The sequence below is a fragment of the Notolabrus celidotus genome, chromosome 23 (assembly GCF_009762535.1).
Source record: "Notolabrus celidotus isolate fNotCel1 chromosome 23, fNotCel1.pri, whole genome shotgun sequence".
NCBI lineage: Eukaryota > Metazoa > Chordata > Actinopteri > Labriformes > Labridae > Notolabrus > Notolabrus celidotus.
Window position 1 is genome coordinate 25,641,942 of NC_048294.1, and position 15,009 is coordinate 25,656,950.

The window sequence follows — 15,009 nt, forward strand, 5'->3', positions numbered from 1 at the left end:
ATATCTGCACAGCTCTTACTTCCTTATGACATCATAATCCTAAAACCTTTGATCTTAAACTGTGTTCTATGACATCATATTTTTTTTCCGTTGCTAAGCACCGCTTGAGTGGCTGCTTGTTGCAGCAGCTCTCTCTTCTTTGTTCTTTATTTCAAATTCAAATTCAAATTTTCAAATTCAAATTTGCTTTATTGGCATGAACAACGAGATATTATTGCCAAAGCACATAAATTCATACAGTACATTATATATATTCACAACACATTACACTCACCATATATACATTAATCACACACCATATTCATTACATATTATATTCATCACATACATATCAACCATATATTACATATTTTATATGCATTAATGAACGATGGTGTCACCTATACAGCATATCTCAATGTCCTCACCCGATTCGGCGCGCTCACAAAACCTCCACCCAAAATCAAACCCCATGGGATGGTGCGTCCCTCAGGCTGTGACAGGCAGACACATATTTAGCAGCCAGAGGAGCTGCTGACCCTTCCCCCAGGAGAACTGACAGTTTCTCTTCTGGGGTTAATGTTGGGAAGTTTGGTACCATGTTAGTAATGTCCCTGTAGTGGGAATCTCTTAGAGAAGAGAACTTGCTGCAGTGGAGGAGGAAGTGCATCTCTGTCTCTATGTCCCCTGTAGAGCAGTGAGCACATAGACGCTCCTCTCTGGGCAGCCATGTCTGTCTGTATCTCCCTGTCTCTATAGCCAGCTGGTGGTCACTCAGCCTGTATTTGATCAGGATACATCTTTGTTTTGTATCTCTGACACTGTACAGATATTCAGATCATTTAGAATCACAGTTTAGGGTCAAATAACAATTCATTCTACTTTGGGTCTTTGTTTGGTTTCTCCAGTGTTCTAAATACAGATCTTTGGAGTGCTTCATGATGAGTTTCATTTGGTTGTGTTTTGGATCAGTGCTGACTGGAGTCTGGCTGATTAGCTTCCTCACCAGCTGACTAAGGGGGCAGTTTTCAGGGTTCAGCTCTTGGGTTTTTAGTGCTTTATATTGAAGTGAGTCTTTTGGGCTTAAATTTAGATGGGTCCAAAATTTGATTGCCCGTTTCTGAATGTTTAATAGTAATGGGAAACGTCCCAGCTCTGCTCGGCAGGCGTTATTTGGAGTTTTTCTTTGAACATTTAGGATTCTTCTACAGAATTCAGTATGGAGAGCTTCTATTGGGTGTTTGTCCCATGAGCCATGCTCCAGTCTACTGAGGGGGCCCCAGATCTCACTTCCATACAGAGCTATAGGTACAATCACACTATCGAATATTTTGGTCCAGATTCTAATTGGAATGTTAATCTTGAATAATTTGGTTTTTAATGCATAGATTGCCCTCTGTGCTTTTTCTTTAAGTGCATTTATTGCCATGTTAAAATGTCCTGATGCAGATATGTTCAGACCAAGGTAAGTATAATTCTTTGTGTGTTTAATTTGAGTGTTATTCAAAGTAAAAATATATTTATTTTCAAGACATCTGGGCTTTTTTTGAAAGATCAATATTTGTGTCTTCTTAAAATTGACCTCCAATGCCCAGTTCTGGCAGTATTGTTCCAGGATGGTCAGGTTATGTTGGAGACCATCTCTGGTTGGAGACAACAGAATAAGGTCATCTGCATAAAGCAGGTATCTAACTTCTGTGTCTAAGAGTGTGAGGCCTGGAGCTGCTGAACCATCCAGCTGCTCTGCAAGTTCATTTATATACAGATTGAATAATGTGGGACTTAAACAGCATCCTTGCTTCACACCGCGCCCTTGAGTGAAATATTCTGTTCTCTGATTGTTGATTTTCACGGCACATTGGTTGTGCTCGTACATATATTTAATGAGATCATAAACCTTACCACCTATTCCACTTTGAAGGATTTTGAAGAAAAGTCCTTCATGCCAAATGGAATCGAATGCTTTTTTAAAGTCAATGAAGCAGGCAAATATTTTTCCCCCCTTTTTTTGGTGGACATGTTGGTCAATTAAAGTGTGTAAGGTGTATATATGATCAGATGTTCGGTGATTTGGGAGAAAGCCAATTTGACATTTACTAAGAATATTTTTTTCTTCAACAAAAGCTTGTATCCTGGAGTTTAGGATACTACAGAATATTTTCCCCAGGTTGCTGTTGACACAGATCCCTCTGTAGTTATTGGGGTCTGTTTTATTACCATCTTTATAGATGGGGGTGATCAGCCCCTGGTTCCAGACATCAGGAAAGCAGCCTGCAGTCAGCACCATGTTGAACAGTTTAATAATTGCAGTTTGAAATTCAGGAGTACTGTTCTTCAGCATCTCATTCTTGATGCAATCTGTGCCATGAGCCTTTTTGGATTGAAGAGTTTTCAGTTTGTCTGTTAACTCTTTCTGTGTAATTGGGTAATCTAATGGGTTTTGGTTATTCTTGATGGCTGATTCAAGGTTGTCTAATTTAGTTTTAATTTCAGTTTGATTAATGTTTAGATCTTCAGGTGGGATACTTTTGTAGAGGTCATGAAAATGTTTTCCCCAGATATCTCCATCTTGTATTGCTAATTGTTGAGGCTTTGTGGTCTCTAAACTGTTCAACATGTTCCAGAACTGACCCTGGTCTACTGCATTTTCAATCTCCTCCAGTGTTTTGTTGGTGTAGTGGGATTTCTTTTGTCTGATGGTCTGTTTGTACTGTTTCAGGTGTTCAGAGTATTCATGTAATAGTGTTGGGTCATGTTGGTTTCTGTGTTTCTGGTTTGATAGCTGTCTTAAGTGTTTTCTCATGTCTTTACATTCCTTATCAAACCATTGTTTTTCAGAGGGTTTTTGATTACAGTGCTGACTGTGGGGTTTCTTACTTTTTTTAAGCTTTGCATCTAATGCAGCTTTTTGGAAGATATTGTTAATAACTTCCGTGGCTTTGTTGACACCTTCAGAGTTACTGTGGTAGTGTGAACAGTTGAATGTGTTTATTGCATGTCTTAATTCAATTGAATTAAGAGCTTGTTCAAATTGTTCAGCACTGTTTGGAGCCCATCTGTATGATTGGTTCAGATTGTACAGTTTACTGGGTCGTTCCTTAATACTATATCTCATGTGTTGTTTCAAGTATACATTAATCTGGCTGTGATCTGAAAGGGGGGTTTGTGTTTGAACAGTGAAAGCACTGAATGAGGAGGGATCCATGTCTGAGATGGCATAGTCAACAACACTTGTCCCAAGAGCTGAACTATAAGTAAAACGTCCCAAACTGTCTCCTCTGATCCTACCATTTAACATATACAGGCCGGAGGCCCTGCAGAGGTTCATTAACTCTTTCCCATTTCTGTTCATGGTTTTGTCAGGGTTGTTCCTCATTGCTGTAGGTGTGGGGGTCAAAGGGGACTCTTTGAATATATATTTATCTCCTGTGTGGTCTATACAGTCAGGATCTGTACCTGTTCGGGCATTAAAGTCTCCACACAGGAGTATTTTCCCTTGGGCTTGAAGGTGGCATATCTCTGTGTGTAGGGAGCTGAGGAACTCTTCTTCGTGGTATGGTGACTCTGATGGAGGGGCGTATATTGCACATAGATATAAATCTACCTCGCAAATGTCTATGTGTTTATTAATTTTTAGCCAAATGTGGTTTTTGCTTTGTTTAATGATTGTTATGTGTTTGGTAATATTAATTTTGAGCCAAATTATTATTCCTCCTGAGTCTCTACCACGGTGTACTGTTTTCATCTTAACTGAAGGCACTATGATTTCATGGTAGCCTGGGGGACACTGAGTCACTGTATCGGATCGACACCATGTTTCTAACAAAATCAAAATATCAATATCCTTTATATTATTTAAGAAATCAGGGTCTGTGGTCTTAAGACCAAAAGTGTTAGAGTATAAACCCTGAATATTCCAAAAGCTTATTTTGAAGGATTTCATTTGTGAGAAAAAAAATAATAATGAACAAATAATGAGCAAAACGAAACAGATGAAAAATCTAATCTGGAGCAAATACTTTGCAGTTCATACTTTCAAAATAAGCTCACATCTCTATACCTCATGTTTGCAGTAGTCTGTTGCACAGAGTGTGAAGCATATCTTTGATCACCCCCAGTTCAGTCATTGATGCAGTTGATAGCAGAGGAGCAGGATTGTTCATCACAGACGCATATGTGGTCTGTCGGCGATGGTGGAGAGGTCCTCTGTATCTGGATGGGGCAGGGGGGTGGGGTGTGGGATGGTGGCGAGGTACTGCACGGGGGCGTGGTGCTACAGGGGGGCGTGGTCCTGCAGGGGGGTGGGAGGGCTGAGGTCCATCGACTCTCCTGTTGGTATCTCTGTTGGTATCTCGGTGGTCTGCAGTCCCTGGGAGCAGAAGCTGTGTGGGCGAGGCTGTTGGGGTTGCGATCAAGGGTAACATCCTTCAATGTTTTGGCGAATGTTCTCACCCCAGCCTTGTTCAGGTGTATCCCATCATAGAGGTGCCATGTTCCGATGTTGGTGTGGTGGGCCAGGTGGATGTTTGGGAAGAATGCACAGTTCCTTGAGATCTCCATGTTGATCTCGTGGATGACATGTGGAGGGGTGTCCGTTCTGGGGAGAAGAGTGGAAACAATCACCCTGCTGTCCGGGAACTCTCTGGAGGCCCTCTCAGCTACCTTAGTCATAGCCTCAGCAGTGCTCTGGTGTAGACTGTGAAGGTCATTGGTGTCTTTTGTGGTCTTTATTTCATATCTGTTTAGTTATGTTGAAATTCTGAGTCAGCATTTCAACATATTGTTCTTCTACTTTATTATGTTGAAATGCTGAGTCAGCATTTCAACATATTGTTCTTCTACTTTATTCTTCCGTGACCGCTTTCACAGCCTTCAAATTTTGTCCGATTTTCACCGTTCAACTTTTCAACTATTCAGCTTCTTCACCATTTGCAGGCTATTACTTTTCACATATTCAACCCTTATACTTTTTGAATAATTCAACTTTATTTAAACTTTTTTTTAACATTGAAACAGATGGGAGAATTCAGCAAATTTGCCTTTCACTCATTCAACTTTGAGATTCTACAGCTTCAGCATACTTCAACTTACAGCCTTCATTTTTGTGTTAAAATGTTCGCAAATCTTTCAGCTATTAATGTTGTATTCAAAATTTTTCTGTATCTTTTACAGTTTTTGATATTTTACAGCTTAAATGACAAAGTTTTTTGCTGCTTTTCAAACTTTAACATTGGTGTGTATGGCGGACTGTTCATGGCAGCAGAGCACGTGATGTCATCAGACAGAGGGCGAGGCCTGCTGATGAGATCTTTGAAATTCTCCAAACGAACTGCCATAAAATCCAAACAATTCACTCCACATACACAAATAAGACATCAAAACGTTCCCTGTCTTCTCCTGCTTCTGTCAAAGAGGTAACCAAAGCAGAAGATTGTACCGTTGAGCCACCAGGTCACCAACTGTCAGAGAAAGTCTCTCTGCTCGGCCATCTACTGTAATGTTAAATATTTCTGGAGGGCAGCACACGTTTCACTTTTCTTAACTCGCTGCCCTGACTACATTTCTGACTGTACAGACATGAAAAACACATCACTGTGTTCATCAGAGTCTTGTGACGCTCACGGTTTGATCCTTTTTCTGATAGCTATTACGGCTTTCGCACAGTGTCAGCATATGTAGACCCTACTTTTCCCAATGAATCCCATTCTAAATCAACTGTCACTCAGCAGTTACACAGCTGGTCCCATCACCATGGCAACAGTTAATGACAGTTGGAGACACAGGTGTTTCAGATGACCTCATCAGTGCTGAAACAAAAACACGCACACACACACACACACAAACACACATATACACACACACACACACACAGGTGATTCAGATGACCTCATCAGTGAGTGACAAAACCAAACACGTACACACGCACACACACATACACACAAACACACACAGGTGATTTAGATGACCTCATCAGTGAGTGACAAACACACACACACACGCATACACACACACACACACACACACACATACACACAAACACACACAGGTGATTTAGATGACCTCATCAGTGAGTGACAAACACACACACACACACGCATACACACACACACACACACACACACACACAGGTGATTCAGATGACCTCATCAGTGAGTGAAAAACACAAACATGCATGCACACACACACGCACACACAGGTGATTTAGATGACCTCATCAGTGAGTGACAAACAAACACGCACACACACACATACACACACACACACACACACACAGGTGATTAAGATGACCTCATCAGTGAGTGACAAACACTAGCACGCACAAACACACACACCCAAACACACAGACACACACGCGCGCGCACTGACACACAGACACACACAGATACACAGACACGCACACAGGTGATTCAGATGACCTCATCAGTGCTGACACACACAAGCACGCATGCACACGCACACAAATACACACGCACACAGGTTAGACATTTTCATAGTTTGTCAAGCAGTTTTATAGGTGCTACTACTTCTACCACTTCTACTTTTCCCACTCCTACTTTTTCCACTCCTTCTACTTCTTCCACTTCTTCTACTTCTACTTTTCCCACTTCTTCTACTTTTTCCACTCCTACTTTTTCCACTCCTTCAACTTTTTCCACTCCTTTAACTTCTACTTTTTCCACTTCTTTTAATTTTTCCACTTCTTCCACTTCTACTTTTTCCACTTCTACCTTTTTCCACTTCTACCTTTTTCCACTCCTTCTACATTTTCCACTTCTACTTTTTCCACTTCCTTCATTTTTTCCACTCCTTCCACTCCTACTTTTTCCACTCCTTCTTCTTTTTTCATTCCTACTTTTTCCACTCCTTCAACTTCTTCCACTTCTACTTTTTCCACTTCTTCCACTTCTTCCACTTTTCCACTTCTTCTACTTCTTCTACGTCCACTAATTCAACTACTTCTACTACTCTTCCACATGTTCAGCTGTGTTTCACAGCTTTCAGCCTTCAGCTTCAGCATTTCAACGCATTTGCTTTCAGGAAATGCAACCTTTCTAGTTATCTTTGTATTTGCAGCCTGTCATGACTTTTAATGACTCATTTGTTGGCCATGGACACCAAACTGGTTTCATTTGCAGTGGTGTTTTTACTATTGTATTTATTTTTGTTCCTGTGGGTGTCCAGAGATCCTACGTGTAACCATGGTAACATTGTTTTCATACGAGATCAGCTGTTAGCATCCCGTAGCATGTCGATGCTAAACGATGCTAGGCCCGATGTTCCCTGTGAGCTGAGGAGAAGGAGGCAAGGACGATGTGCTGGTACTGAGGTGCAAGCTAAAAAAGACGACATCGACCTGTCCTTCCATCCACTGTTATGGGGAATGTAAGATCTATCTACGATAAGGTGGACGAGCTAACCCAGCACCAGAGCAGCATCATGCTAACAGAGCTAACACCGGACACGAACGCCACATTGGAAGGATTTCACCTGCTGTGGGCGGACAAGATACAGGAGAGAAAGACTGAACACACTGGTGAAGAAGGCCAGCTCAGTCCTGGACCCTGTGGAGGTGGTGGCTGAAAGAAGAATTATGGCCAAGCTGTCGTCTCTGATGGACATTTCTTTTCTATATATATTCTTGTTAAATTCTTGTAACTCCATGAATTTCCCCATTGTGGGACGAATAAAGGAGTATCTTATCTTATGGATAACATTTCAGAGAACAAATGACAAAACAACGACAGCACCAACAGAAACACTCCAGGGGGGAACTAACAGCACGCTAACTAACCATAGACTGTATAAATAATGGAGGAGGTATCCTGTTTTGAGGCCGATCTTTGACGGGTGCCATATTGGAAATGCTGAACTCAACCTAACTACTGTCAAGCTAGTGTGAGGTAAAAAGGCGGGGCTCTAGCCTCCTAGCCAACAGCTACAGTGTTCCCTCCTGTCAGTCAAGTCAGTCATGTTGGTCAATGGGCAAAACTAATAAGTTTAATATCTTCTGAAACAATATAAATAAATTCCCCCTGTACAGTGTGTGCTGAAAAATGAGCTCTTCAGACCTAAACTGTTTTTTGAACCAGGCTGTAAACATGTTTATTTCTGCTGTAAAGATCAGCTTCTGTGAATGGGTGTGTATCTGGGGTCCTGTGTTTCTGCAGCCAGCCTCTATAGCAGACGTTTAACCCTCCTGTTACCCTTTCAATTTTCTAACATCTTTTATCCTTGGGGTCAATTTGACCCCAGCATTTTAAACCTCCAGAAACTGATTGTTACCCAGGTGTATGTGTCAGGTACTTTATGTTTATGTGAATGCAGGGACCTGTAAAGAAGCAGAATAAAACCCCACACTATCCTCAACATTAAAACCACCATCTGCTAGAACAGGATCTTCAGGTAACAGGTTCTTCAGGAGGCTGCTCTCTCCGGTTATTTGTTTATCACTTACCCTCCCTCCCCATAAATCTGACTTTGGCTGCGATAAAACATATGGCCCTTTTCCACCGGCCCGTCTTAGCCCTACTCTACTCGACTTGACTTGACTGTACTCAGTTTTTATGTTGCGTTTCCACGGGTGCGGTACCTCGTGTCAGATACCAGTTTTTCATACCTTCTCTGCTCTGGTTCCAAGCGAGCTGAGCCGGTACTAAAAGGTGACGTCGACAGACTGCCGGCCACTGATTGGTCAGAGAATGTTCTCACCGAAGAGTAATGAGCAATGAGCACTCGGTCAGTATTTGATCTGTAAGTTTTCCTTTATTTAGAGTGTGTAGTTTTAGGTATGCCTGATAGATGTATTGATAGATTTAATCAGAATCAGAATACTTTAATATCCCGGGGGGAAATTCAGTCATAAAAGTTGCCCCTATACACAATCAGTAAAAATATCAAATAATTTTAAAAGAAGAAGTAATTAATAAGATATAAATACAATACAATGAAAATAATTATAATTAAAGTATGTACTGAAGATAAAATAAGCTCTGTATAAAATAAATCCATGGTTGAACTCTCCGGAGATCAGGAAGAGGACACTCTGGTGGTCTGTCTGGAGATCAGGAAGAGGGCACTCTGGTGGTCTGTCTAGAGATCAGGAAGAGGGCACTCTGGTGGTCTGTCTGGAGATCAGGAAGAGGGCACTCTGGTGGTCTGTCTGGAGATCAGGAAGAGGGCACTCTGGTGGTCTGTCTGGAGATCAGGAAGAGGGCACTGTGGTGGTCTGTCTGGAGATCAGGAAGAGGGCACTCTGGTGGTCTGTCTGGAGATCAGGAAGAGGGCACTCTGGTGGTCTGTCTGGAGATCAGGAAGAAGGCACTCTGGTGGTCTGTCTGGAGATCAGGAAGAGGGCACTCTGGTGGTCTGTCTGGGGTCTGGCTATGGCAGCGTTGAGAACGTTGGACGCCGTAGTCTGGTTGGCAGAGGGGGGATGTAAACAGCTACCAGTAGAGGGGGGATGTAAACAGCTACCAGTATGACATGTGAGATCTCCCTGTGCAGATAATATGGTCGGAGGCCCACAGCGCTCTCTCTGCTATCCCGGTCTGCCCAGACAGTCTGGAAGCCGTCAATGGAGACGTTGTCAGGGATATCCTGATGCAGCCACGCAGGGTTGGACTGGGACCAAAAAATGGCCCTGGCATTGTTGGCCATGGCGGCCCACCATGATTATTTATACGATGTGCGAAAACACACAACATACCAGAGGATATATGTGCACATTGTGTTGTTTCAAAAATTAAAATAAAGCGCAGCAGCCTACATGGAAGAGAGTAACCATGTTAAAAAATGGATATGCTCTTTCACTACTCACAGACACTTTCATCTTGGGAGAGATGGACACAGTGTCATCATTTCCATCTTGAAATGAAAGTGGATGTCAAAGAAACACTGCTAGTGATGTCTTTTCAATGTTTAATGAAATATACTGTTTATACAAATACACTATTAAGACCACAGTAAGACCATATATCCCTGTAAAATAAAGAGCTCCTCATCAAAGTGGCACCTTAAAGGATGAAAAACAGAGAATGAGAGAAAAAGATAGAGAGAGAGAGAGAGAGAGAGAGAGAGAGAGAGAGAGAGAGAGAGAGAGAGATGCAGAGACAGGCAGACAAAGGAAAGAAAGAGAGCAGGGATCAGTGAAGGTATAGTTTAAATAATGTTTAGGTGAACAGAGAGATAACAGCTTGTTTTGTACTTACTGAGACAGAAGGCTGCATGGACCTTGGTGCTCTGAGGGAGACAGAAAGCAGAGGTGAGGTCAGATAGATTCATCTGATACTGTCTCTTCTAGAATTAAAATAAGAACTATTTAATAAACTCACAATGAAATAAAAAGAACACATGTAAACTCCACATCAGGAGAAGGCAAACCTTCACTCCAAAGGGAGAGAAAGAGAGGACAAGTGGGTCAAGAGTGAGGATGAGACTATTTCAAAACATGTACATTGACAGTATTGGTGTCTTTGAAATAATGCAATAATAGATGGTTGCATTCATTACAGTCACTCTGTAAAAGTAGTAGGCTTTAGGACCATCCAGGTGGATGTCAGTAAGAACACATAACAACAGTATACAGTATAGTAAACTTACAAATGTGAAGAATGCCTGTGAAGTCCACACCAATGAAAGGCACAACCCTGGAACACCCCTGGGGGACAGGGGCCGCACCTGCTGCCGCAGTCCAGCTTGAGGTGGCGATGGCAAACATGGCAGTAAGTTTGGGACATATTGCTGTCCACTTGTTTTTAGCTTTGTATCTTGCAGCTTTTCTGCACCCCCCTTGCGCTTTTGTTGTTTATCCATTTCCACTCACTTCTCTCCAACTCCTGTCAGCTCTAATGGCAACATTTGATAACCTTGGTTAAGCAGGAGGGGAGGGGTGGGCTGAGGAAGTCTGAGAGATTTCATTGTTTTTTCATAAATCAACAAATGGCTCATTGCGGTCGATAGAAATGATTTATAATATTGTAACGTCCGTCCGGACGCTGCAATGATGACGAGCCGATTAGTGAACACAAGAGCTTTATTAACTGGTCACTGTCGGCCGTGACCACGCCCACTAACAAAACCAAAATGAATAAATGAACTAACTAACAACTTCTCCTGCGCTGTCTCTCGTCCTTCAAGCTCACACACACTCTCACTCACACACCTTCTTATACCAGCTCTCCTCTTCGTAGCTCTATGCCTCCTTCTGCCTCCATGTGTCCTAAATCTCCAGAGCTCCGCAGGAACATCCAGCGGCCCGAGGCGACGAGCCGGGCGACTTCAACTCAACCAGCTGAACATGAGTAAAAACAATTCAGAACTACCAAATAAAACAGGAAACACAAGGATTCAGATCTACAAAATAAAACAGGAAACACAAGGATTCAGATCTTCAAAATAAAACAGGAAACACAAGGATTCAGATCTTCAAAATAAAACAGGAAACACAAGGATTCAGATCTACAAAATAAAACAGGAAACACAAGGATTCAGATCTTCAAAATAAAACAGGAAACACAAGGATTCAGATCTTCAAAATAAAACAGGAAATACAAGACTAGACTAAGAGACCCAACAAGAGACAAGGATCACTAAACAGTCAGGAGAGACAAAGGAGAAATAATACAGAATAAATAAATGTTGCCCGGTCTGCCTCTGTAGCTAGAGGGGCAACTGGATATTTCCTGCTGTCTCAACGTGTGGTGAAATGCTGTGGCAAGAATAGGAGAGACACACGTTGAGCTGCTGTTATCATCTCAGAAGGAAGTTTATTCTTCTAAAGACCAAGACATACTTCAGGTATCAATAACAGAATAGCAATCAAAAGGTATTCAGTTTCAGTCTTGTTTTCAAAAACATGGCCATAACCTAAGTTATAAAACTACAGTAAGTCAAACATTAAATTCAACAATCAAAACCTCTCTGTAAGGTTGCTTTATAAACTATTTTCATATAACATCCAGTCTCAAACAAACATTCACAATTTTAAGTCTGAGAAACACAACGAATGAATTACATTTTTAATCCCTCTGTTTTAAACCACATGAAATGTTATTTTTAATATAAACTGTATTATGGTTTTTCAACCTGTTGTTTTATCATTTGTACAAAATAATTGTATTATTTATTAAAGAAATACACTTTATCAGTACCGTTTCCCCCACAACAGTCTCACAAAAAAAAAGGGTATAATACTGCTTTAACAACGCTTTCACTCACTCAGACTTTCTACAAAAGCGCCATGGCTTTATTCACAAAATAACTACATGAAAATATTACTAGTCATGGCATTAAACCTTTAACTTGTATGTGCTACAACACTGACCAGAAAATAAACATGCATGAGAAAATCTTCTCATAGTTTAAGTGAATTAAGTTCAACAGACAGTTCAGTAGTTTCTCCGTTTCTAAGGATTAGTTCTTTATACTCTCTCTCACTACTCCACGTGCCAAAACCGCTAGCATTAGCATGATTAGCATTCGGACTTAAACTCATGTTTACACACTTCTGCCTAAAAACGATCTTATTCACCCACTCGTGCGAACATAAGGTGCTCAGTACTCATGTTTTAAAACTGTTGAAGTCTGCTATTTATGACTTTTTGAGTGCATTTTACTAACCTGTGGCAAGAATAGGAGAGACACACGTTGAGCTGCTGTTATCATCTCAGAAGGAAGTTTATTCTTCCTCTGTGCTCCAACGCTACTCTATGCGACCCGCGCCACTGCGCCCCCTAGTGTATGGATGTGGACTAGCTACATAGAAACGGAAACTGCTGAGAAACCATAGAATTGAAACTATGAAAAATAAACATAAATAAATAAAAATAAATTATAGGGGTCTCTGTTTTAATCTACAGACGAGAGACGACTGATTTTAACTCTCTACATAAACACGGGGAGGAACCAAGGAATGAAACACAAGAACTAAACTAGCCAAACCATGACATTAACTACTACATAATCAGACACTGAAAGTCACCTGCAGACTGCCCTTACTGACCCCTGAGGACTGGCAGGCGGGTAGCATAGTAACACAGAGATACACGCCCTGAGTCTGTTCCAGCCCTTAACCCAGTCTGACAGCACCCTGTGTTCTCTCCACACTGTAAAAGAGGTCACTGATGATGGAGCCAGAGTGGAGTGTTTGGACAGAATTACAGCTGGAATGCTGCCAGTGCCCTATGACTGTGTGTGTGTGTGTGTGTGTGTGTGTGTGTGTGTGTGTGTGTGTGTGTGTGTGTGTGTGTGTGTGTGTGTGTGTGTGTGTGCGTGTGTGTGGTCAGACAGTAGAGAACAATAGTGTAAATCTGAGCAGCCAGGCAGAGTAATGCTTAAGCACACGTTTAATAACAGACTGTGAGTCAGTACAGAGACGGTACTGCAGGTGCTGGACTGAATGAGACCAGAGCAACATGTTGTTTGCTAGCTTCTCCTTTTCGCCACCGTTTTGTATCTCTCTTTTAAATTCACGAGGCAGCTGTGGCTCAGGGGAAAGTGGATCATCTCTTAATCGGTCCTGCTGTTTACATGCCTCACACGGGACTCCCACCAGATCCGTGTCTGGTCCGTCTCCGATCCGTCACAGCACAGGATCTGATAGGATTCTATTCTAGTCAATGTGTTAACTTCCACTGGATCCGCTCCGTTGCGTTCCAGCTGCGTCTCTAAACCAACATGCCTGGATCCCTCCGGATCAGATACACAAGACTTCTATTGTTGGCGGAATGCCGGAGCACGATGCATCAATCTCAACAGAGCAGATGGAGCGGGACAGGAAGTCAGGTTTCACCAAAACAAAATGAAAACATCCGGTTAATTTTCAGAATAAAACACTCTGTGTTATCACCAGATCGTATTTCACTTAACTACAACAACAAACCAAAGTCATGATGAGCAGAGCCAGGCCTGGAGTCAACAGGTCAGAGGTTTTCAGAGGACCAGAAAGACAACATGGATGAGGAGAGGAGGAGGAGAATCCTTCACCTTGACAGGGCTGCGTTCTGAGGTTATTTGCATCTGTTTACATCCCATTTAGAGCAATCTCCAGTGATAACTTTACCAAAACCACACCAGTGTAGAACCAATCACCAGCTGTCCGGAGGTCCTGCTCCGTGCTGCGTTCTGAAAACGCAACCGGTGGGTGTTGATGGACGAGAGAGCACGGAGCAGGACCACAACAGATCAGAGCCAGACCGCAACAGATGGTGTAAATCCTGTGTAAGTGTCCTTAGGCAAGACTCGTAACCCCAAATGGCCCTGGTGGCTGTGCAATTGTTGTGTGAATGGGTTAATACTGATGGGCTGTTTCGCTGCTGTCTTCATGGTCAGAAGAGAAGGAGCTACATCAACACAGTCCATTTTAATTCTCACTCAGCTTTGGCTTTTTGGTCTCATTTCATCAATACCACCGTCTTCAAAGAGAGGCGCTCTCAATATCATTGATCCAAGCACTTCTTCATCCTAATTTGATTCTCCCCACCACATGAACTAGGACAAAAGACAAGGAGCAAGTGAGAGCATCGAGTGAAAGTTACAGGGAAGAACGGGTTTGAAAGTTGTTGTTGATTTCCATGAGCTGTGGGGGTCTGGTACTTTCTGTGTTGATACAAAATTCACAGTAATCACCTTCATCAGCATTTGTAGAAGAGAGAGGTGTTCTAGTGACTGTCATTAAAGCAGTGTAACAACACAGCTCACTAGAGGAAAGGGAAGCAATATAAAACCATACTGTTAAGGTTGATTAGAATTATTTATCAAAATTATTATGAGCAACACAACAGTTGCCTGTTAGCTGGCGCTGTTTTAGATGGTGCTATATTTCATCACAGATGGATTCACTGAATCAACACGTGAGAGGAGATAAGCGCGAGTAGCAAAGACGTTTCAACACGGCTTTAAAATCCTTTTGAACTCAAAAAGCCGTGGCAGAGATCGACCGGTGTTTTGGTTTAAACAGCGACCCTGTTAACTGGAGACTTTCAGCCGGATGCATCCCTCATAAACGTCTTTAGACGATCATTAAATATCTGA

The 15,009-nt window shown here is 42.0% G+C and overlaps 1 long non-coding RNA gene across 1 annotated transcript; it reads right to left on the reverse strand.

The window, feature by feature from the left end:
- Nucleotides 1-9,940: 9,940 nt before the first annotated feature.
- Nucleotides 9,941-10,993, reverse strand: LOC117807716. The gene is made up of 3 exons (XR_004630028.1): nucleotides 10,579-10,993; nucleotides 10,188-10,218; nucleotides 9,941-9,991 (listed from the first exon to the last, which is right to left on the reverse strand). It is a non-coding gene; the product is annotated as an uncharacterized LOC117807716 (long non-coding RNA).
- Nucleotides 10,994-15,009: the final 4,016 nt, after the last annotated feature.